The sequence below is a fragment of the Varanus komodoensis genome, unplaced genomic scaffold, assembly GCF_004798865.1.
Source record: "Varanus komodoensis strain SLA01 unplaced genomic scaffold, ASM479886v1 scaffold28, whole genome shotgun sequence".
Taxonomy (NCBI): Eukaryota; Metazoa; Chordata; class Lepidosauria; order Squamata; family Varanidae; genus Varanus; species Varanus komodoensis.
The window spans coordinates 254,901-273,676 of record NW_025335727.1 but is presented as its reverse complement, the minus strand read 5'-3'; positions in this window follow the sequence as shown (position 1 = coordinate 273,676).

Here is an 18,776-nt window from a genome sequence, read left to right as displayed (position 1 = left end):
CCAGCTATGCGATGGATCAGTTCCATAAAGGAAGCCACATCCTGGAGTCTGCAAGAGCAGAGCAGAACTGCCAGGGACAAGCCACTCTGGAGGATACTCTTCATATGGTCACCATAAGTCAGAGACAACTTGGCTAGGAATGGCAACAGAATTCTTATATTTGTCATGATCTGAGAATGCCCCATGCTTTGCATGCCTGCATTTCATTTGCTCGGTGCTTTATACTCCCGTTTTTAGTCCTCTGCCCTTTTACAGAGGGGGAAACCGAAGCATTAGTTGGATGACACGCTCCTGCTCAACCGACGGCTGCACAAGGTGCAACTGGACCTTGCAGTCAAGATTGGTCAGAAGGCGAGATTGGGATCCGCAGGCAGATTTACTATAGATCAGGAAGGGCTTCTGATTCTCAGTTGTCTAAGAACAGGAACCACTAATAAGACCTCCCCCCCAACCCCCCCCCCCCAATGTTGCAGAAAAAGAATGCCTGGCAGAGAGGATTTCTGTTTGAAATGACTTGTACTAACAACAAATTCCTGGGATGAGCATGTGATCGGAGGCGTCCTCTCCTCTGACCAGGCTCCCTCATTCTTGGTGTACAAGGGTCTGTGTAAACTACTACTGCGCTTCCTCTCTTTGGTGGATACTGGGTTCTAGTCAAATGCAAAGAAGATCGAGCAAGCTCCGAACTGCACCTCTCGGCTGTTCAAAGCACAGACAGTGAAGTACAGGACTTAAGAGAAGATTTTGTATGTCCAGGTCTGGGGTACAGGGGGCAGCTAGGTTTCAGAGGATGAGTAGTAGAGTTGGAAGAGAGGAGAGCAGGTTCCAGCCAAATTATTACCTTAGAGTTACATCCTGCTTTTTCCCTTCCAAGGAACTCAAAGCGGCTTACATCATTCTCTCCCTGCTGCTCTCAGTCTTATCCCCACAACAACAACCCTGTGAGGTAGGTTGGGCTGAGAGCCTGTGGCTGCCCCAAAGTCACCCAGTTGGCTCCATGGCTGAGCGGGGACTCGAACCCGGATCCTCTGAGTCCCGGTCCCACGCTCTTAACCATGGCGCCACACTGGCTCTTGATAGTCAAGGTAAGGTGGAAGCCCAGGATTGGCTAGCTCTCTTGAGACGAAGCCCCGAGAAGGGCAGGGGCTGGGTCCAGGCAGCATGACAACCCACATAGTGTGGCTGACGACACTTAGTGCCAGTTGTGGTGCAACCGTGGGAGAAAGGGCGTTTGGATCAGCCTGCAGCTCGCAGAGCAGAAAAGGGGAGGCCAGCTGGTTGCAGCGGGGGTGGCGCTTGCTAGAAGCCGCAGAGGCCATGGAGGCCGGATGGTAATAATTCTCTCCCTAATAGCAGAGGAGCTACGAAGGGGCAGAGAGGTCAGCGAAAGAAACAAGGCGAGACATCAAGACAAATGCCCCGGTGCAGCAGCATAAATAAGGCCACAGACCAGCAGATCACACCTGGAGCACAGAGTCGCTGTAACTGGCGCAGGTGCCGCTCCTCAGGTGCTGGACAATCACGTAATAACAAAGGAAGCGACAAGCACGCTTGTGGCAGGGCCGGGGGGGGGGGGCGCTGTGATTGTTCCCCTTTTGTCCCCTTTCCTGTTGCACCCAACTGTTGCCTGCCTTTCTCCTGTGCACCTGCTCTGCTTGCCCTGCTTCCTAACCTTGTTTCTGCTACTGGCATTCTTGCCCAGCTTTCTGGACATATTAAACTACAGTTCCCAGCATCCCTGCTCTGGGGAAGGTAGGGAATGTGGCCCATGACATCTGAAGGATGCCAGCCTGGGGAAAGCAAACCCTTTTGGAAACCCCCTTGGAGCCACATCTTTGTTTCCGTTTGGGTGCGATGCCATTAAGGGATGAACAGAGTGGGACATGGCACAGCTGAGAGGGTTGATGCTTGTGATGGGACCATGGAGACATGGAGCCTGCCCAGCTGGTTCCCACTGCATCCGCAGCACAAGCAGCTTGCAGAACCCCTAAAGAGCATGACAAATCCACAGAAAATCTGTGTTGCAGATCACAGGCTCCGTGGGAGGCCACCTCGCTCTCTCTGTGTGGGTGAGAATTGGCTCCCCATTTTGAACTCTGTCAGCAGTGCGGAAGGATCCCTCGGAGCCCTTGAACGAGCTCCATCTGCGTCAAGGTGATGCAGATGTTAATTACTTTCCCCTTAAAATCCTGCAGAGGTATCAGTGGAAAAGCCAGGGAAAGCTGAATGAAGCCTTTCCCCCTCCCTTGCCCAAGAGAACCATTCAGGAATTAAAAATGGAGGGAAAGGAGTGTTTGTGTGTGTGTGGTTTTCTCCCAACGATGATAAAAAATAAACACAAGTTCCGAGTAAGGTTTTGCCTCTGTCTGTTTTAGTCCAAGAATGGCTTTACACTCACACACTCTGCACACATACTGAGAATCCAGTAGTGCCACTTAAATGGATGGCACACACACAAATCTCACATAAATAGAGAGCGTAATTAGCACATAAACAGACAAGAGCTGCTGTTCTCAGTGACAGGGGGCAGAAGTCCTAACGGAGAGATGTGGGGTCGGTGTGCCCGTCTGTGTGTTTTGCATGCCAGGACCCCGTTATCTGCAGCTTTGTCAGATGCTCCTGCAGTGGTTGCTCGCAGGCGTTCGGTTTGACCTTCACAGGCGATCATGAGGATGCTCGCCTCGTCTCCCTCCGTCATCCCAGTGATCCTGCCGGCTGAGTCGGAGGAAGGGATTTGCATGCAGCTGCGTGCGTGCTCCCTGCCAATCTAGCACTTTGAGGCTCGAGAGATGAATGGGGTTTTCTTCTTCACAGCAGCACTGCCAGCAAAAGGAAGAGGAACTTCCGTCTCTCCCCACCAGTCCATGCAGCACTAGAGTCGCAGGCAAGCTCTGCCCAGGGAAGGGAGTCTGCGGCCGAATAACCATCAGAAACCTCAGGCCTCTTCAGTGCAGGGAGCCGCCCAGGGATCCAGAACTGTCCCCAAGGCTTTGAGCATCTCCCCCCACCAAACACAGGCACCTGCTGCCACCCTCAAATGGCCAAGATTCCGGGGCAGCTGCCCCAAAAGGGAAATTTGCTGGCACCGGAGGCAACCCACAGGAGAGGCTTGTTCTTGTGCCATACGATTGAGTCATCTCTGACTTTTGGTGGCCCTACAAATGAAAGCCCCCCCCCCACCCTTCACAGCCTTGCTCAGCTCTTGCAAACTTAAGGCTGTGGCTTCCTTGAGGGAACCTGTTCTCCTCTTCTGTCGTCACCACCAAATTCAGCTCACTTTCAAGTTAGATGTGTCTCTTTTGAGTTTCTGTGGAAGGAGCTGGGTTCTTGCTGTTGCGACTGCAGGCAGTGAGGCCCTAGAGGGATTTCTAGGACGGAACGTGGTCCCAGAGACACCCAGATTTGCCCAATATTGTCACCCAAAGTTGGTCTAGGAGGCCTCAGCAGGCACGTCTGTTGCCACACTGAGTCACTGGATTTGGCCTGTAACCTGGCTTACCTCCCCTCCCTGACAATTTCCATTGGAGCAGACATCTTCTTCTACTGGCATTCTGGAAGCATAGACCCACCTCCCTGGATGTGACGAGACATCCCCCTGCCACAGCTGGTTCAAGGGTGTGAAGGAGCAACAGAAGTTTATGCAGTTCTACCATCCTTCAGCCATAGGCAGCCATGGGGTGCTCTGCAGAGGACTGTTGCCCCTCGTGAAGTGATAAATCACACGTGATGCATCTTTGTAGCTGTGTACAAATGCCAGTTTAAAGCCCCAGACTGCACACGTGCCACACTTCAGCTTCTCCCACAGGGGGAAACACCACAATCCTCTAACTGGTACCTTGATGTAGTGACTGAGACCCAAGATACCCTCATGAATGTCGGTGCAGGGCTGGAGAAAGACCCACAAAACCCATGAAGTCACCCACAGTTCCTCAGAAATGGCAAGGGAAACTTGAGGGCCAGATGGACAGGAACAAAAAGGATGGCCCAGTGCGGCACATATTTGTGTAGGGTTACTTTTGTAACCCAAAAGCTGGCTCCAGCATCCTTCAGGAAACACGAGGGCCACATCATGTCGGTTAGACATCTGCTGTAAAAACACTTCTGCTCTGTTCTGTTATTCAGTTGTTATTCCTTTGAACTGGTACAAAATGAACAGAAGGGAAGCTTGCTATACTCTTAAGCCCTGCTTCAAATTTCAGCTTCAGAGACAAGGATTTCAAACAAGGGCATGATTTGCTCATCCAGGTAGTTCGACTCTCCTGTAAACAACGCTGAGGCTTTCTTTGTTCCTATCCAAAATGTCTTTTGCTTAGTCTGCGTTTCTCATGAGATCTCAGCTGTGTGACTCCATCATAAGGTTTTCTGAGGGCATCAGCCAAGTGACGGATTTGGCAAGAAAGCTGGATGGTCAAAACATTCTGAGCAAGAGAACGGCAAAGCATTGCCGGACTGGGAGCATTTTCCTCTCCTTTGCAAAGCTCACTCTTGGCAGCAATGTGAATGCCTTAAGCCGTGTCGGACTGCTAGGAAGGGTTTGACATAAAATATAATTTCTAAGCCAGGTGCTTTGTCTCGAGGAGACTGGAACTTCACCGACTAGATGTGCATCGGGGCCCATGGCCTCTTGTCTCCTTCGCTGTGGCATTGTCACTTAGAAACATAGAGCGAGTCAGAAGGGGATGCCTGAGCCATCTAGTCTGACCCCTGGCTCCAGCCAGCTCCACTTATGCCTACCATGTGCTTGGCTCTGACAAGGAGTCAATGTCTCTGAAAAGATTCCTGAGCCTGGCTCAGTGATCTTAGCTATTTTTCAAGAAGGCATCTCTCTGGTGCTGGGCACTACTACAGAGAGCTCTTGTGTGAGTGTGTGTGTGTGTGTGGGGGGGCTTTTCGGGGCTCTTGCAAGGCCTTTCCTCTTCCCCTGTCAAGCAGCGAACTGGGCTTCACTGGAGGCCTTCTGAATTCTGCCCTTTCTGCTCTTCTCCACTGCCCAAGCAAGGCCTCTGCCAGTCCGTACCCAGGCAGCCAAATCCCTTTGGACCCTGGACGGAGAGGGACCTTTTGTTCCTCACCAAAAGTATTTTGCTACATGCTGCCAAATCTCCCAGCACAGGGCTATGCTGCTCTCTCTTTCGCCTGCGCATTTCAGTTTCTCCTCTACAGCATGTGCGGTGCTCCTAGCCAACCACATCTGGTGCTTGGGCTTCTCCTGGTACCTCAGTCCGTGGCTCTGGCACCCTGCTTTTCCCTAGCTATCTTACAGCTGCAAAAAACGGCAGGGCTTCTGTCTCCCCAGCTCTGATACCCACCCGGCCCCCTTGCTAGACATGGCCATTGCCAAAGGGAAGAACAGATGTGAGCAGCTACCAGGGAGAGGGAGAAAGAGAGAGCCACACTAGGAACGGCTAGTGGCTCATGGGCCCTGCAGTGCGAAAACACTGGCCTAGGGGACGTAAAAAGTAGGGTGCTGAAACTAGCTAGAAAGTTTGTAGTCTTTTCTCACTGACATGCATTGCTCTCTTTAAGCTACCGTGACAGCCCATGTGCACAGTGGTTAGAGCACTGGATTGGAGCAGAGCAACCCAGGTTCTCAGCCACGAAGCTCGCTGGGTGGGTCACCAACTTTCCACCTAACCTACATCACAGGGTTGTTGTGAAGATAAAATGGAGAGGGTGAGGATCACATGGGATGCCTTGGGCTCCTTGCAAGAAAGGCAAGCTCTAAATGCAATGAGCAAATGCATACCAGAATAGATGGGGTGCCATGGGGTGCAAACTTACTCCGTACTTCAGCTCTGATCGGGTGCATAAAAAGAACTGAAAAGGAACCATAAGCTGCCTCAAAAGTCCGGCAAATCACACCGCTACACACACATGCACGCATCTGTTGGTTCAGAAGGCAAGAAGCATCTCCTACCCCAAATGGGGCACAGAAGGCAGCAGATAGCCCGCCTCGCTTGAAACCCACCCACGCGGGAGCTTTTTAAGACTAGGTAATGGTCTGTTAACTTCTTATTGTTAAGGCAGACGCTCGGGTCTTATTCTGGTGTTCCCCAGAGGAGGCAAATAAGGCCATCTTTATTTGCAGCAGGCAGAGATGAAGCACGTGAGATCTTAGTGTTGCTTCCCCTATTAAAGGCACGGGTGAGAGGTTCCCCGCCTGCAAACAGAGGGGTTCCCAAAGGCACATAAAAGCAGCCATGCCGTTACAGAAAAGGGAAGGGCTCCAAGGTGCATCACTGGGCACCACAAAAGGCTTTTATAAGTCCAACGAAAGTGCCAGGAAAAACGAGCAAGACTTCCAGGTCTCCAACATGCTTCATGCAGAGCAGAGTGGGCAGCAAAGATGAACAAACATGCAACAAAATGCAATACTTGGTATTACTCTCCTTGCAAGGCCTGCGTCCGTTTGTTCTCAAAGAAGAGTGTTGGATAAACTTGGAAGTAACCTCAATCCTGCCAGTCAGTTACATCAGCCTTTGGTGACCCCCAGATGTGTTGAACTACAAATCTCATCATCCCCAGGCAGCAGGGTCAATTGCAAAGGCATCCATCCATCCAACGTTGATACTGCCCAATAGCTAAAGCTCTCTGGGTGGCTCACAGCAATTTAAAACCAATGACGCAGTATACTGTGTTTCCCCCAGAATAAGACCTAGTACTGTTTTTGGTACTTGCTAAAATATAAGACCTCCCCCGAAAATAAGACCTAGCTGTGTTTATTCCCAGGGCCAGTGGGGAACATAAAGAGCCTTTCTAAACTTTATTTTTTAACTGAACTTTAACTTAGTGCACTGTGTGGAGGAAACACGCTTAAGCAGCTCTGCTCCCTGCGCTCCGTGCGGAGGGAGCGGAGCCACACAAGCCGATGCTTCCCCTATAGCGCCGGCTCCTGTCACAGGCGGAGTGATACCAAATGTACTTGTATTCATGCTGTTGTACATGAATAAGTGTGGATTGTTGTACACATTTAAAAATAAAATAAAAAATAAGACCTAGTGTGTTTTTGTGAGTCAAAAAAAATTAAGACAGTGTCTTATTTTCAGGGAAACATGGTAAATGCAATACAAAAACTTAAATAGTTAAGACAACAGTCTACAAGAAAAGTGAGAACTGAAGTGAAACCTAGCAGGAGTACAACATTCCAAATACAATACGGAATTTAAAATCAACAGAAAATAAGATTTCTAGGAGAAACCCTTCTGGTGGGCACCAGGTTGGGGGTGGCTGAGCTATATCCATCCAAGCTGCAGATGGAGGGAACAACTTACCTCAGCTGCTGACATGCACTTGAGGTAAACTCTCACCCCAATTCCTTCCCCATTCATCCCTGGCTAACATGCCTCCTTGCCAATAATTCCCGGGCAGACAGTAAAGGGTTTGGAGGTGATTGACAAACCTGGATGAGACTGTATGCCAAGAATTCAGTGACCGTGTCTTAAATTTTAGGGCCTAAATGTCATCAGAAAAACCATGAATCTCTTAGTTGCCTCCTAGCATTTACTGTTCAAAGGGGGAGAAGCGTATCCCACGGTTAAGTCCTGCTAAACAGCGCCCCCCCCCCATAAAAGGGCACCTGCTCCTTTTTGTTGTACAGGTGTGTGAATATTTAAAAGTGTAAGGTATGTGGGTTGCCTGGCACTCAGGCAGCATGGAGTACCCGAAACCCAGTCAAGCACAGATTTATTCACAAATGTCCCTGGGTGTATTTAAGATTCTCTCTGAGCTGGAATGATTAGATAGAAACATAGAAACAGAGTGAGTCAAAAGGGGCCTCCTGCCCCATCTCGTCTGACCTCTGGCTCCAGCCTGCTCCACTCATGACATGCCCACCATGTGCATGTCCAGCCTATCCTTGAACACCCTCCCTGATGGGGCCTCAACCACCTCCCATGGAGGCCAATTCCATGCCCTTGGGGTCCTAACCGTCAGGAAGCGCTTCCTGGCATCCACCTTGAATCTTGGTTCCCTGAATCTTGGTTCCCTGAGCTTTGCTCCATTGGAACGATCCATGACAACTGGTGGTAACTTGGAAGTTGTGTGGTATAAAACCAATGCCAAAATGGGGCAGTGCAAATTTTCCCAACCAGGTACCCATTCTATGTGTTCAGAGAATAGTAGAGCTGGAAGGGGCCGGAAGGCCTCTTCTGCCTCTTCTGGCTCTTCTGCCTCTTCTGCCTCCTCTGCCACTTCTGCCTCTTCTGCCTCTTCTGCCTCTTCTGCCTCTTCTGCCTCTGCCTCTTCTGCCTCTTCTGCCTCTTCTGCCTCTTCTGCCTCTGCCTCTTCTGGCTCTTCTGGCTCTTCTGGCTCTTCTGCCTCTGCCTCTTCTGCCGCTGCCTCTTCTGCCTCTTCGGTTCTAAACATGTGCAGCATTGTGCCCCCACCCGTGGTTGGCAGATGAGCTACTAGTTTTCCACCTGCAGGGTCGCTTGGTGAAAACTTTTCAATCCCCCTCTGCCATCCTGGTGCTCTCCAGACAATTTCAACTCCTCTCCTTCCCAGTCAGCTGAGAAAAGCCAGACAGGCGTGGTCCAATTCATCTGGAGGACACCAGGCCGGGGAAGGCAGACGTTGGCAGCCCGTCTAAGCCAGGCTGGGCGCCCTGAGGAAGAGGGGGGCACAAATGGAATTAAGACGCACTGACTCTTCTAGTCTGGATGTGAAGCTATTTCTAGGTATTAAATAAATGCGGAACTTGGAAGTTTACTAGGACCAGGATTCGGTGCAATGGCGAGAGAGCCAGGCCATGGGAATGGCACATTCTCTCTTTTGCTCGCCTAGCCAGTGGAGTGCAGGTAAACCCCTGAACAGGGGTTGTCTCAAAACTGAAGCACAGAAGCTAATGGCATTATTCTTTGTGTGTTTAGCCTGAAAGAAAGGACTATAGCTCCCAGCATCCCTGGGTAGGATGTTTTTACACATGCATAGGCACACACCCTAAGAGCACGGCTGTGTGAACCAGGAAGTGGTCAGATAAAATCTCACGTCAGCCAGGAGAAGACAAAGTGGTCTTAGAATGGCAGCCTCAGTCTAGCCCATCTTCACCTGCCTTCTGTTGTACGAATGACTAAAACAGTGGCCATTTGAATAACTGAATCCTGCAAAGGAAATGCCGGTGCTGATGATCAGCCCTGCGGAATTGAAACCTTGTGTGTGCTTGCTTAATTGTGTAAGTGAATCTCTACACAGACTCTGGATTATTCCGCACTGGGGACCTATTTGGTGCCTCACAGAACAGCTGTGATTGGGTGCAGGCGTGGATGCGCCATTCCCCATCCCAGACTTGTGCTAAAACTCCGTGCTGTGACCTGAAGTGGTTCTAAGTGCTGAAAAGATCTGGGGGACTCCGGGAAAAAGCAAACTAACAGGCACATGCTAATTCATCCAGGCTCTAAGGTTTTTGTGTTTAAAGGATCCTGCTTCCGAAGGATACCCTATATATAAAAAAGGATGCACAGAAAGGAGAGGAGGGCATTTGAGATCAGCAGCAGGGAAAGAAAATGCCAGGCAGACAGATGCATGGCAGCAGCGAGTGAAGCCCCCGGGGGCAAAAGGCCAGCTGATCCAGGGGACGCGATGCAGCAGAACTCCTTGGGATGCCGGTCCCTTTTTTCAGCCAGTTCCACAGGCTGCAGGAGGGTGGGGCGGGGCATTTCCCAGAGATCTGGGGCTCCAAAATGCAAGATTGGGGCTCCAGCTTTAGCAGGACGCCCTACAGCCTCCTCTGGCTGTAACAAGTCCTCTCTCTCCAGCTGGGACTCTCCCTGTTTTGACAGATGAAACAGTGCCTTGCTGTGAGTTGTGAGGACATTTCCTGCCCTGAACTTTCAGGATCTGTGAGTTCTTCCCTGTGGCTTGAATGCCACAGACAGTCTGTGCAGCTTCCAACCTGTGGGCTGTGCCTTCTGTACATCTCCCCCTAGACGATCATCTTGCCTCGTCGGAGAGGAAGGAGGATTTCCGTATCTGAAAGGCTTTCAGAGGAAATGGAAAAGATTCGAGCCTGAATCCTTCAGGCATTGTTGTGACTCCATCGCCACCATCCCACATTGGAAAGAATATTGTAGAGCTAGAAAGCAGGGAAGAAAAGGGCAACCAAAATGATGGAGCGGCTGGAACAACTCTGTTAGGAAAACCTAGGATGTTGGGAGCTGCTTAGTTTGGAAAAATGATGAGTAAGAAGCGACTTGAGAGGGGTGTGCCAAATTAGGCATGGTGTGAAGAAAATGGATGGGAGATATTTCCACCTCCCACTGAAAATGCCAAAAGCCAAAGAGGTCCCATCTCATGCAGCTGATGGGTGGGGGATCTGGGACGGATCCGAGGAAGGACCTCTTCACATGGCACATCGTTCCACTGTGGAATTCAGTTCCTCAGGATGCCATGAGGGCCACCAATCTGGACAGCTTGAAAAGGAGATTGTACTAACTCCAGCAGGAGAGGGACTACCCATGGCTACCAGTCTTGATGACTCTGTGCCAGATCCAGTATCAGGCAGGATGCCTAGGTTCTCCAGCGGCTGGCGACCATGGGCCAGAGGGTGCTGCCACAGTCAGGTTCAGGGAGAAGGAGACAATCCGTGGCTGCTTGTCTTGCTGGCCACGTGCTTCCTCCTTGACCAGAGGTGGGATGCCTGCGTGCCCCAGTCCCTGAGGAGCTTGGGCAGGAAGAAGCCTCGCACGCATCCTGCTTCAGTGATCCTGCAGGCCGCTGGTTTGCCTCCATGCGAACGGATTGCTGGACTGGATGTGCCTTTGGTCTGATCCAGCCGGGCTTTTCTTGTGTTCTCAAGGTGTGTGAATCCATCTGCCAGGATTCAGGTGGGTACCCTGAATTAAACAAACCAAACCAAAACTTCAAGGAATATTATTAACATATATTGCCATCAAAATACATTTTATTTCATTGATTCCATTTCCAAACTACCCAGTGGCCAGGGTGAAACATCCATAATATAAAACCAGCATAAAAATAGAACATTAAAAAAAAAAACAAAGAATAGCAAATCCCAGGATCTTATTATATACTGTCAAATGCCTGGAAGCAAAAGAAAGTCTTAACTAGGTGCTGAAAATATGACAAAATTGGTTCCAGGCAGACCCCAGTGGAGAGCTTGTTTCATAAACAGGGGAGGGGGTGACCGCCCAAAAGTCCCTCCCTCAGAAACAGCACTTTGAGGAGGGCTTCAAATGATAAGCATTGTTTATGGTAGGTCTATGCACAGTGCTGAACAAAGGAATACCAGCCAACCACCCCCACTCCTCCCGTGAGGCATATGCAAGCTGTATATCATCTGTGAAGGAGAGAAAACCGAAAGCACCCAAGATGGAAAGGGACGTCAGTCAGTTGGGATGAATCAACTCTATGATGCCTGCTTTGGGGCCTTTCCACAATCCCTATCATATCTGAAGCAGTTTCTCTCATTTGGCCTAACCCACCTGGAGTCCTCCAGGCATGCTGGACTACAAGTCCTATCATGTCTATGCTGGCTGGAAATGATACGACTTGTAGTTCGACATACCTGGGTGATGCCAGATTGAGGAAGCCTACCCCTCCACAGTTTTCTGTAAAAACATCTGAACAAACGCCAAAGAAAAACAGACACTTGCTCATTCTTTGCATTTTTCCAATATGACCTGTGCCATAAGACCTCGTGGCATGAATCTTTTCCATTTTCGTCTTTAGGAAATGTGATATGAAGTGACCTGATGCAGGATGCCAAAAATGATGCTGTGCAGGAGGGCGCAATCGTCCTCTCAAGCTCGAGACGTGAAGTTTCCATTAACGCAGGCCAAAATGACATCGACCTTTACAGCTGTAACTTCGCCTCTTTTGAGTCATGTTTGCAACATGGTGAGACCAGCAGCGCTAGAAACTTCCCATCCCAATTAAGTGCTCCAAATGTCACTCTTGTTCCCAGTCAGGAGCCCAGATGGGGAAGAAATCTCACACCTACACTTGTTTCCATACTTGAACGACCCAGTGAAATCAACACTTCTTTGCCCATCAGGAAATAAAACATACATGGGCTCTGCCACATAGAAATGAAATCACAAGGTGTTTGGGCAGGAGACTAGCTTTCTCTCCATTCTCCCTGACAAGGGACTTAAAGGTCGGGTTCCAGGAATGCCAATTTCCCAGTTTTTCTGCTCTGCAGAGGCTGGTCAAGCAAGAGATGGTCCGAACCTGCACTGGGTCATGGGGGGTGCTTCAAAAAGTTTCATGATTCAAGGGGAAGTGTGTGGTGGGAGGTGAGTAAAGTAAGGGTCCCCTTTGGATGGGAAATGGGGTGAGATTGTTTAGGGCAAGATAGAGACAGTGTCCTGGGACTCCAGGCATAGCCCGCCCTTCCAGGAGATGCATTTGCTAAGAACATCTCTTGTGATAGCTGAGAACTTGTAGCGTCAAGTTTAAGCACAATCCTAGGCAAGTTTAGACAGGGAAAAGGGGCCTTCAACCCCCAGCATGCTAAACTTGCCTAGGATGGTGCCTTTCACAGGCAGATTGTTGAGTCAGAAGTTCCCTGTTCTGTCCTGCCGAGTACTAGGCTGCCTTAAGCAAACCTCTTGCCTTTAGCCCCCTTGCCTTCCCCATCCCAAAGATCCACACACGCACATATCTGCAACATGGGGATGCCAAAAATCCTGCGATCTGAACTCTTGCAAGCAATACGTCATGCTAAGAAGTATTATTAGCGTCTTTGCTGCAGCGGACAAGAACCCTGCGAGGCCCATCATGTTCCCTCTAAGGCTCTTCTGGAGTACTTGAAACACTGAAGAAGACGCGGCACGAGCTAAGCTTGAGTACGAGTTGCTATGTTGTTTGAATCCAGCCAGAGTGTCTTGGAAGCTTCCTCAGCTGAGATGTGTTGGGCGAATCTCCCATTATCCCCGGCAAGTGAGCTGAAGGGAAACTAAAGCCCACCTTCCCGAAACCCCAGCTGGGATTGGTTCCCTGCTAGCTGCAGCAGGATTGCAGAGGGAGGAGAAGGACGGAACTCCAGCTGGGACTGTTGTCCCAGGATGTCAAAGAGCAGTGCTAGGAAATGCCTTTTCTCCTGCCGCTCAGCTGATCCGGGGAAATGGGTGGAGCTCAGCGAGCCATAAGAGGAGTGGCAGGGGGCTCTAGGGTGCCCCCTCCTGGAGAATGGGAACAACCCCCTCCAGCCATGGAGTGGGCAGGGCAGGAACAGAGCAATTCTTTCCCTTTCAGGGGCTGCACAACGCCAGCCACTGCCTGGCACTTCATGAACTCATTCAGCTGCTTCCATTTCAAGTGCTCGCCACTTTAGCATTTCAGATAATATCCCTTTTGCATCACCAGCGCGGGGGTCTAGAGGCCCGATTAAATGCAGGGTGCAATATGCTGCAGTCTTTGCCAGCGGAAGAATTTGCCAGCAGAAGAATTCTTCTCCTCTCCACACTGTGTCATGAAGAGCATCGGATATTCCTAGCAAGCTCACAGCTATCGTGCTCCCAATTTCCAGTCCTGACAGAAGTAGGGTGAAGAGCTGCAAAGGCGCTCCTGTGCCCCATTTTTTAAACTGTGCCAAAGATTAGACTTTGGCAAATGAGGCTGGCAGGAGACAAGCTGTGCTTTTCAAGATTCGCTCTTCCACCCAGCTATTGGAGAAGACGGTCTGTGCTCTTTTGCCTCTGGTCAGCTCTTGTGCATGGGGTTTGGATTAATCCCCCATATTAATTCAAAATAGCCAATCAGAATCTTTTGACCAGAGGACCCCAGATCATTGTTGTTATGTGCCATCTAAATCATTTCCGTGACAACCCCGATGGGCTCTTGTAAATTCCAGGCTGCGGCTTCTTTAATGGAGTCAGTTTATCTCATATTTTGTCTTTTTTTAAATTCTTCTGCCATCAACTTTCCTGAGCATGATTGTCTTCTCCAGGGAGTTGCTGCCTTCTCATGGTGTTTTAGGAATGCTGGAATGTATCTGAAGTCTTCTTCTAACTCACTCATGCAATTCTAGGTGTTCCTCCACCTCCTGCCGGGTTTTGGTGCACCTTTAGACTGTAACTGAATTGTAAGAAGAGAGAGATGGCCCAAGGATGCTGCCTGAAGATTGGACCTCGGTGAAGAAGAGTACAACCTTGGTGAGGTAGTATCACCTAGTGAGCGCTGGATGTTCTGCCTCTGGGACAAGGCTTACAAGAAGATGCTGTTCCCAGGAACCACACAGGCAAAGGGACAAACAGGGGACCCCAAGTGGCTGATCTGTGGTTCATTGCACAAAAAGCAATTGCTTTGCCTCTCTTCGTTATGTCTGAACAGAATCCAAGCAAGCTGAACCGAAGCGGGTTCTTCTTCTACAGCTAGGACACCAAACCACACCTCCAGCCGCCTTTTTGCATTTCTGAAAAATTCCCTTAGATTTACGATCCGTGTTTTGACCAAAAAGCAACTTTAATTCCAAGAACTCCATCCGTCCAGTTCTTGGTCTGTCCATCCGATGCATTTCATAATCTGGCCAGCAAAAGTCTGGGAGGAGGGAGCGCATGGTAATCAAAGCTGTCCTACATTCCTAGGAGGCTACAATAGACTTTTTATTCTTTTTGTAGCTTTTGCTTGCAAGATGGAATAAGAAATGACACAAAAATTCTCAAGGGCTGCGTTTGAGGAGATGCCCTGTGATAGAAGAAGTTGGGGTGCTAAAGGGGCGCTCACAGCATGATGGCTTGTTTCCCGTTCTACCCATGTTATACATATGGGGGGCTTTAATATGGAGCATTAACACAGGATACCTTGCACTGGAAAGAATCTCAGCTGTCTCTACTGAGGCAAGGAGCCTGCCTCGATTCCTAAAGATTGCTGTTTCTGTTATGTGCATCAGGTTGTTCCCAACTCTTGGTGATCCAATGCATGAAAGCTCTCCAAAATGTCCCATCTGTGACAGCCCTGCTCAGCTCTTGTAAATTCAAGGCCGTGTCTTCCTTTATAGAGTCCATCCATCTCATCTGTGGTCTTTCTTTCCTTCTTCTGCCTTCGACTTTCCCTAGCACGATGGTCTTCTCCGGGGAGTTTTGCCTTCTCGGGATGTGCCCCAAGTGCAACAGGTTCGGTATCATCATTTTTCCATCCAGGGAGTGTTCCAGCTTGATTTGATAGAGGACTCACTTGTTCATCTTTCTGTCAGTCCAGGGTATTCACAAAGCTCTCTTGCAACACCATGATCAGAATGCATCCAGTTTCTTTCTGCCAGCTTTCCTCCCGGTCCAGCTTTATACCCATAGATGGTGAGTGGGAACAGAACGGAATGACTCCCCTTGGCCTTGGACTGCAGGGAGGGTTGGTCTTCCAGGATCCCCATTTTGAGAGCACTGTCAACTCCTTCCAAGTGCCATTTTTTTCCCTTAGCTTTTGCACCAGGTGTGCAAAAATGTTCATTTAATTTTTTAAAATAGAAACTAAACTGTGCAGTAGCGTGGGCATGCAAATGCAGAAATCGGCCCCCTTGGCAGAACCATGTCAGAGGGGTACCTCTATCTTAGCTTTGCTTGCAAAAAGGAGGCGTGACTGAGATTTACACCCTCCTTGTGACAAGATCCTTTAAAAAAAAAAAAACGCTGAGATTCTAGCTGCTCGAAAAAGCACAAAACTTCATTCCACCCCCTTTTCCAACTGTCAGACTCTGGGTTCCCTTTAAAAGGGAGTTTTGACAAGGCAAAGAGTAGTTTGTGGCTGGGATGTATGACCTTTGCTATTTTTTGACAGCTGTCCTTTTGACTGCTGTCAAGGGAAAGCAAAAGGGGTGGAAAAGCCCCTTTCAACCCTCTTTGGATCCATGTCCAAGGTTTGTGGCTGTTGCTCGAACCTGACATTGCCCAACAGAGGGCTCAGTTTGCACACCAGCACTCCTGTGTAGTCATACAAGAACAACTAAAGGAAAATCACAACAAAAGATCAACCAACCGAAAAATAGCAACCGAAGGTTTTCGCATTGATAGCTCCTCCCAGGTGCTGCTTGGGCACCTCGAAGGGCCGTCAATGGCTGGAAATACCGAGACTTCTGTATTTATCTAGCTATTAAGCTGGGCCATACAATCTGTTGGGGAAAAAGAGTAAAGATGTTAAAAAACCTTGCAATCACAGAAGGGAGGGAAAGGCAAGCAACAGCAGGGGTTGGACTCAATGGCCTTCGTGGCCCCTTCCAACTTCCATTCTATGATCCTAATCCTGCCACCGGGTCCTCTGGTTCACCTGCAGGAGGACAAGGAGGGAGGAGGGCTAAGAATGGGGCAAGCTTCCCATGGTGAGGCTCATCCCCTGTCAGATGCAGCACGGGTTGTCTGGTCAACAACCAAGCAAGCATAAAGCTTAGCAGGCTGTGCAGCACCATCCTATGGGCATCTATACAGAAGTAAGTCCCTTGCCCGTGGATAAGTAGCGATTCGTTTGCAGCCTTTAATTAAACTTATGCATACTCCCTTGCAGTATGAGGACTGAGGGGCTAAGCCCAAAGTGGCTCAGAAAAAGAAGCTGAGCTGGGAGTGGGCCTCATTTTAGTTACTGCATTTCTGAGCCACACGATAGCAACGTCCTCTTGGTGGCTCCGATAGGACTGCTTTCTGCAATTTCATGCCACGTAGGTGCCTTGGACTATAATTGCCAGCACCCCTGGGCAGCAGGGGGCATCTGATTGGCGCCAGTTCATGGAAGGCTGGCACAAGAGTTCTCAGAAGTTGCTGCTTGCTTGTGACACATGGCCAGGAAGTTCAGAGTTGATTCCTTCCAAGAGGCCAACAGATTTATTGAGGCATAAAGTCTGGTAGGCTGAAACTTATTCCAGCAAAGCGCTTGCTGTCTGAGCCACTGTGCCCACATGTGGGCGGTTAATGACCCAGGTGCACGCCGCCCGAATTCTCTAATTAACCCCACCAGGTGCAACCTGTCGTTGTGTGTGAGACTGGCAAGTGTGTGTGTGGGTGGGGGGGGGCAGTAAACCACCTACCCTCACCAAGCTCACATGTCCGGATGATCCGTGCTTGGCATTAGGAGAATGAGGTGGTTGGCACACAGGTAGCATGCATGGAGCAGCCCATTAGCCGCCAATACATGTACGAACCTGGTCAATGCATTTCCCTGCAGGCTCCCACAAGACCCTTCGTTGCTTCTGCAGCCAGAGACGAGCATGGCAGCTACCCCTCTGGAAAGAGCCGAGGACCTTGCAGTGAGTCAGCAGCCAGGAGATGAGAGAAGTGCATCTCTCATCCCAAATATCATGGCCCTGTTAGAAATCTGGAAATGGCATTAGTTTCTACAGGTACATGTGATGAAAGACCATGCTGGCTCTTCCGAATTGCTAATCCATAGCCATCCACACCGGACCAGCGGGAGAAGACCGTGGGTGGGTTAGTACGGCACAAAAGCCATGGTGGTTTCTTGCACAGGATGATCTGTTGTGTCATCCAAACCCTGCCGTGGTTTTTAAGCACAATACATTTGGGTTTTTAGACCAACCATCCATTCTGTGGTTTCCACACTCCTGGGATGCAGCTAGCACTGGACAAGGAAGCTATTCTTGGCTTGCTTTCCAGACTCAGGGCTACTGAAAAAGAGAGTTTTCAGAAGTAGTTTCTAGTTTGGGTTCGGCAAATTACTTTGTTCATGCACAGAGACTCATCTTCCAGTGGTTATAGTTTCTTAGCTGTGAATTGGAAATAAAAAATGTCTTGCAAAGAGACTGTCTGTTGCCTGACACGAAGAAGTGGAAATCCAGCTGAGAACACCTGGAAAGAGTGGCAGCTGCCAGAGCTGCTCCAGAGTTTTAACACGGGACTGAATTTCAGGCACAGTGGCTGTTGGCATATGTGCCAACAGCAGGAGCGCTGAGCAAGGAGTAAGGAAACCATGCTCGTGTGGAAAGCACATGAGTGTCTGCCAGACCCATCCAAGCAAGAAATGCACACTGTGGAAACCATGCAATGCTGCTTGTCACGGCATGTGGATCTGCCCCACATCTCCTGTTCTCAGGTCCAAAGCTCAGGTACTTTTTGCGGCTCTTGGCTTACCTCGGTTGAAAATCTCCTAATAGTGCCTTGGATTCCACCTTGCGTTGTAGCCCCGGGCGCGATTCTGCTGGGTGAGGGCATCGAAGTGGCACCGTCACCACTGCTCCAAGACAGTGCGAAGCTGGAAAATCAGACAACTTGGGAGCTTCATTTTGCAGGCAGAATGCAGAATGCAAATGAAGCGAATATGTACATATATATTTAGCTCTCTGTATATTTTAATCATCTCCCGAGAAGGAGGCCTACTTCATTCTTGGGAACAAGAAGCAGGCAGGACAAGCAGAGAAAAGCACAGGCGTCCAGCACTAGCAGGCGACAGGTAGCAGCTGTGTTTGAAAGAGCAAAGAGAGTCTTGGGGCGACTGAAACTTCCGGGCAGGAGTAAGTCTGGGGAACTTGTTCAACAATTTATGGGTAAGTTTGGTAGACAAGCCCTCCCATTCTTGTTTGGAGCTTTGGACAGGGCACGCTTGCATGTTCTGTGCACAAAGCCAACCTTTTCATAGGTTCCAGGCTTAAGGATGCCCTCTTCGTGTGACCCAGTGCATCCAGGCCAGGTTGTATGCAGGACCCTGTCAGGAGGAGTGGGGGAGGCCTTGCTGGTGGCCTGCAACTCCCGCCAGCCTTAGCCACTGCAGCCAGCTGTGCAGAATGCCGAGCCTAACCCTAACCCTAGCCCTGGAGGCCTGCTCTTTCCACCCTGCAGCCAACGCTGCTTCCACTGAAATGAACCGGTGAATGGGGAGCCTCA